The following is a 6,499-nucleotide window of genomic DNA, read 5'->3' as shown; positions in this document are numbered from 1 at the left end:
ATCAACCCCTGAACTTCATTCAAACTCTGTTATTGAAGATGTTGTTGTGTGAATAAAATGAGTGAAATGATGTAAATATTCAAACATGTATCTTGCAGTGTCAGGGTTAAATTAAAGCTTTGTGGGCAGGTCAGCCAATGAGGATGGTGGCCCTGAGCGCTGAGCCAAATATGTGAAACGTGTAGCTAGCATCAAAAATCAAAAAGAACTTTTCAAAATAAGAGAAATTTACAGTTTTAACATTTGATCTGTAGACTTTGAACTATTGTAAATACCACAAACACACCATGTAAACATGAACATAGTTGTGCACATGCGAACTCACCCTAAAAAAAATGAAAGATTGTTCCTTGTTAACAATATTGCGTGCAGAGTTGTGGAAAGCTTTTATGCTTCTCCAACCGTTTTTTCAAGTTCAATATTAAATAATATTTATTGTCCTTTTTCTCAATCATTTAGGAGACGCGACTCCAAATATGAGACACAAAAACTCAAATGAGAACAAAAATCAAACAAATGAGAAAAGGACTCAACTTCTTGTGTGTAGAATGAAAACAGAAGGAACACATCAGGTTTCAAACACTTTATAAATTTATTGCACAGTTACATTCAGGGACCTTCTGGCCTCCCAAGAGCTGTCTCTTTCTCTCCTTTTGTGTTTCAGCTCAGCCTCAAACAAAAAGGTGTGAGGGTTGAGCTGTGTGGCAGTCAAAGTGGTACCCTTAAGGAGACAGATGAGGGAGAAAACTAAGGAGAAAACATTCAGGTGGTTTGGTAGATGGCCGGCGTTGGTGTCGCTTGGCAGGTGCCTCGAGACAGAGCCCTAGAGCAGCTTGGCTGAAAGCTCTAGCAGATTGTTACACGGAGAAACCTTTTTAAATACAAGCATCCACACAAGTGTGCACACAGGTGTTCACTGTTCATAGACACAAACCGCACCTTTCCTGGCTGCTACCTCAAAGCACATTGTGCGCTGTTGGTCCTACGTACTGCACAACAACATTCAATATTTAGTATTTACTGTTATTTATACTTAGCTAGATTAATGCGATGGTGTTGTGTTTATTATGCTGCTCTCTTTTTTTTGCTTCTTTTCTCTTTTTTGTCTCAACAGGTGAGCCGGGTGATTTTATTTCTTTTGAAGTGCAACCTGAATATTTGAAACAAACTCAGTTAAAGAAACAAACAAAACAAAACACAGTGCTAAAAAATTAATCAGTTTAATCAGATTAATAAAGGGTTACTGAAGTACAAACTTTTCTTAAGTTGGCGTTATTGTCTTCACAGATGTGGCAGATGTGACATAAAACATGCTGCTCTTTGCGCATATTTAATAATCAGCTCTGCACAGGAACTGAAGGAGAATCCAGCCTGTTGCTTTTACAGAATAATAATAAAAGTACAGTAATGGCAGTTCGTTAGTGACTGAACAGCTCTGTGCTTTTCTCCTTATTTCTGTAATCAGAACAAGTAATGTAATTACAAAAAATCCTCTCTGGATTGTTGGATTGTTGGATTTACGGTTTTCGGCATGAAAATGAATCGAGCCTTGACGGTTCTCTCACAGTGAAGCTTTTATAATGATTCTGTGATTAAAAAACACAGTTCAATACAAAAAATGCTGGTTTATTAGTGTAATCACCTCAGAAAGGTTGGTTTGTGAGTTTTGGAGAAAAAGCAACACATCATTCGCATAGAGACTGATTTTCTACTTTCTTGCATTTCATGCCCTTAATTGTTGTAGCCTGTGTTGAGAAATCAGTTTTACCCCGGTTCTTTTATTCGTCAAAACTTCCAGAGACGGCACCAGAACTCAGTAGTCATTTCACAAAACCTTTATTCATCTTCATTTAAGCATGCACTTCTAGAAGGGAAGACAAGGCTGGTGTGTCCCTCTGCAAATCTTCACTCCTTTGTCTGTGAAACACAGTTTTGTAGGGGCGACCCTATCATAAAACCCCCACGGTGTGCTGCAAACTCTGTCTGTGTCTATGTGCACGAGCGCATGAATGCCTACATGTGCGCGTTCCCACGTGTCTATGTGAGTGCTCGTGTGTGACTGTGTACGCATACCTGTGTGTATGTGTGTGCACATGAGTGAGTGTGCGTGTGGATGTGTGTGCGTGACAGTTAAAACACTGTGGGTGTAGGTGACACCCTAGGTCATAAAACCCCATCTCCCTTCCAGACCACAGTTATCCAATTACAAATGTTGAGACCCCCACCCAAACATTCTCTGGGAAATTTCCACTCAGCATTAACTCCTCTCTGTTTTACTTTCACAGTTCAAGTGGGGGAGGGGTCTCCTACAATCTACTCCTAAGTTCACAACACAGTGAGGCCATTATTATATTGAGGGCAGTGTCAGTATCTCTACAATAGTTCTACATTCTATGTTAACACATTTCTAAACTCTAAAATAAGCTAAACATTCCTACACCTGTCAAATTTCTGCTGCTAGTGGTTCAATAACGATTGCAAATAGTGAAGGGGAAAGTGGGCATCCCTGCCTGGTGCCCCTCAGCTGGAGGATGTTTGGTCATTTGTTCTGATACAAGATGTTGGGGAATTATATAATATTTTAACCAGTTAATGAAAGAGGTTCCAAAATCAAATTTGTGGAAATGTGCAAACAAAATTTTTCAGTTAACCCTGTCAAATGCGTTTTCTTCATCTAGAAACAATATTGTGGTTTCAATGTGTTTACTGCATGAGTAGTCTATTAAATTAAGTAATCTACTTGTATCTGTTGCTGAGTGCCTACCTGTTATGAAACCAGTTTGGTCAGGATGAATTAAAAGGGGGGGGGGGTTATCTTCTCTAATCTTTTTGAGAGAGCTTGCAGATTATTTTGAGGTCTACATCAATAAGGGATACTGGACGATAGCGTGAGGGAAATATAGGGTCTTTGCCTGGTTATAGCAGGAGACTAATATTGGCAGAATTCATATTTGGTGATAGTCTGCCATTTTCCTTGATTTCCTGCAACATTCTGTGGAATACAGGTGCCATAATTGTCAAGAATTCTTATTTTAGAATTCTGCTGGAAAGCCATCTGGACCTGGAGCCTCATTATTGGGCATTCTTATCAGGGCTTCCTGGAGTTCACCTGGTGTCAGTGGCAAATCCAGTGCCATTGCTGTCTAGTGATTTTGGAAGAGTTACATTGTCAAGAAACTGATCAATTTCATTTTTAAATTATTTGTGGTGAATATAACATTTCATAGAAATCCCTTTCATAGAAATGTATTCTTTCAGGGTCATATATTATGTTCCCAGATAAATCTTTAACAGCACATATAGTTGTTGTTGTTGTTTTTTGTTTTTTTTTTGTCACAGTTCTGGGTCATTTTCAGTTTCTTATATTTTGGTATTTTTCTGTATTATGATTTACATTCTGATTCTTTAAGTTGTGCTGTTTTGATTATTATTATTATTATAGGTTTAGTTCAGTGTCAAGTTTGCGTCTTTGTGATTTGTTTCTTGTTTCCTGTTTTACTTTGAAGGTCCATGTCTTATGTCAGTGTATTCAGGTTTACTTTCCCCTGTCTCGTTAGCACTAATTTCTCCCAGCTGTGTCTCCCTGCTGTTTCCCATTTCCTGATTAGGTCTTTGTGTATATAAGCCCTGTGTTTTCCTTTAGTCTCTGTCAGTTCCAATCCAGTTCTGCCCACCTAGAATGATGCGACCACTACATGGCCCCTGCAGCCCTCGCACCGTCTGATGAGCTTTGGGAGGATATAATTTATTTGGTGAGAAAGTTGTGTAACCTGTGGCTGGATCATCCAGAGGAGGAGTTTCAGTGTGCTGTAGCTAGTGATGGCCAAATGAAGCTTTCTGAAGCACTAAAGCTTGTATTGAAAAACGGTTCATTACTCGAAGCTTTTCAACACAGTCCTCTCTGGTGACATCTGGTGGCCAAAAATATGAAGAGCAGCTTGAATCCACAAAATAAAACCAACTGCTTCATTAAGATTGCTCACTCTACAGAGTGGAATTCTGTCTGATATTGGGCCGCCGTTGTGTTGCTTCGAACCTGTATTTTTTTTTTTTTTTTTTTTTTTTTGGTAGTTAAAAAAAAAAGTGGTTTATTTGTTTAATAAATAGTTTTGATCAGTAAACTCTCCTTGTTTAAATATGCACCATGGTGTGGTCTTTCTTTGCTTGTGACTTCTTGATGTTGGAAAATACAATAATTGAAAAATGCCACATTACATATAATATACGTGTGATAATGTACAACACATTATGGAGTATGCTTCTGCTGTGAGGTCCTGCCTCCATGCACTTATGCAATTAACCGCTAGATGGGTGTATTTATAAATAATATATTAGGGAAATTTTCCCAGACATATTTTTGACCTGTGGGTAGACTTGATTGTGAAATGGAAAGGGAACATGCTTATGAACTTGCAAATTAAAAACATGATGCATTTAACCCCCTGCTGGCCCTGGGACCATTTTTGTACATTGTAGTTTTTCAGTTACAAGCCATTTGCACTGTGTTGAATAGAATATAGCCAAATTCTCTAAAAAAAAGTTTGGCTCGCTGGTCTTTGTTAAGGACAATTTTCTGGCACTCTCCCAGCAGACTTGCCTTGGCCTTGTCCTTCCTTTCCTGTGGTTAAAAACACAAGTTCTTACTGTGACAACTGCATGCCTCTGGAAGATTTTCAAGAATTTGCAGGCCACTGCTCAACTCCAGGGACTTAAATATCAATGTCTCCAGTGTGGGTAGGAGTATCCCATAAAAAGTGTTGTCTTCTCCTTGAAGAATGTCCAGGGCCACCTCATGACAGTGCAGGTGTGGACGTAGCGTAAAAGAGTTGTTTACTAAATGTTTGAGGTGTGAAATTAACCGCAATGGAGCAAATTATGGGTGTGTGGCTGAACATGGTGTACAGTCGAGTCTTAATAGCTTACTTACAACTGGGCTCGTCAGGCACTCTTCTTGGCTGAAGTGGTTATTATTATATTTACATGCTTCCAGCTCCCGTTTCTGCTCGGCGACAACTCGTACTTTTCCACTCTCCTTTTTCTCCCTCCCTCGCTCACAGAAACATAACTGGTATAGCAGTCCATTCTCCCTGCAGCACGGACTACACTGCCCATGAGGCTACATTCTTTGGGGCTATGCCTGTAGCATTCTGCCTATTAGCTTAGCACAACAGCAACAACAAAAAGGCGCTCTCTCATGCAGGAAACACACAGTCGCACAGAGAGCACGTCACCTGTAACCATGGCAACCGTAACGCTGCCGCCTGGAACAACAGGACAAACAAAACCCAAACAGTCCTGACCTGTGACAATATGAAACAGGAAAATACCGCAGTGTAACCCATTTATTTCAACAAAGTAACTGTATTCTAATTACCACCTTTTTAAACTGTAACGGAATACAGTTACTCATATTTTGTATTTTAAATACGTAACGGCGGTACATGTATTCCGTTACTCCCCAACACTGGACATGTTGTACAGAGCACTTTGAGTAATCTGGGAGAGTAGAAAAGTGCTACATAACAATCACTCCATTCACTGTCTCCACAGAGTTTTGTCATCTTACTTTTGCAATATTATGTTCCGGCACATGTTGTTATTACATAGCTGCAACTGGCCCGTGGCTACACACCACTTACACATACCACAAAGAATGACGGCCCTTTGCTGGCCCAGATCAGGTTTGCCAGAGGTAATCCATACATAGGCCAGCACAGGACCACCAGTGTGTCTGCAACTGGCCTTGTGCTGGCCCATGTGTGGGCCACCTCTGGCAAACCAGGTCTGGGCCACCAGAGGACCATCATTCTCTGCGGTATGTTGGCCATGTGTAAGCACATTGTGTGGGCCAGATCTGGGCCATACCAATTTTGCTATCTGGGACCGCATTTTCTTGTTAGTAACAGTAACGCTGTTGTAACGATAGAAATAGTAATTAGTTAGATTACGTTTTTACTGAAAAAAGTGTTAGTAACGCTGTTACTTGTAACGCCGTTATTCCCATCACTGGTAAAGACAAAGTCACAGAAGCTTCCAGTTTTGTTTGACAGTGTGTCGAACAAACCTGATGACACCAACTCACAGAAAGCTTCAAGTCAACCAAACACATCCAATCTCTGAGGGTTTTTTTCCAAGGCTGGAAGAAAACTAATGCCAAAATGAATTTTTGAGAAGCTGAAACAGTTTCATGTCTGTAATCATAAGGTAGAAATAGTATTTTCTGAAACACATTTTTTTCCTCCCCGGAGTGAGCTGTGAGCAATAAAGTCTCCACATCTTCTTGTTTTCTCATTTCCTTTATCTTCCAGACTTTCCAAAGATTGAAGTTGGGACCTTTTACAAGAACTATATTAGTTTATTCTGGTGTAAACTTCCTCAATGATCTGTATTTCTACAGCCACATATTCCAGCTCAGCATCTTTAGCTAAATCTTTGTGTGTTCTACTTTGTTAAATGAGTGCTGCACAGCCACCAGCAGAAGCATGAAGCCTATCGTGTC

Source organism: Maylandia zebra, linkage group LG9 (genome assembly GCF_041146795.1).
Source record: "Maylandia zebra isolate NMK-2024a linkage group LG9, Mzebra_GT3a, whole genome shotgun sequence".
Classification (NCBI taxonomy): Eukaryota; Metazoa; Chordata; class Actinopteri; order Cichliformes; family Cichlidae; genus Maylandia; species Maylandia zebra.
This window is presented reverse-complemented; position numbering follows the sequence as displayed.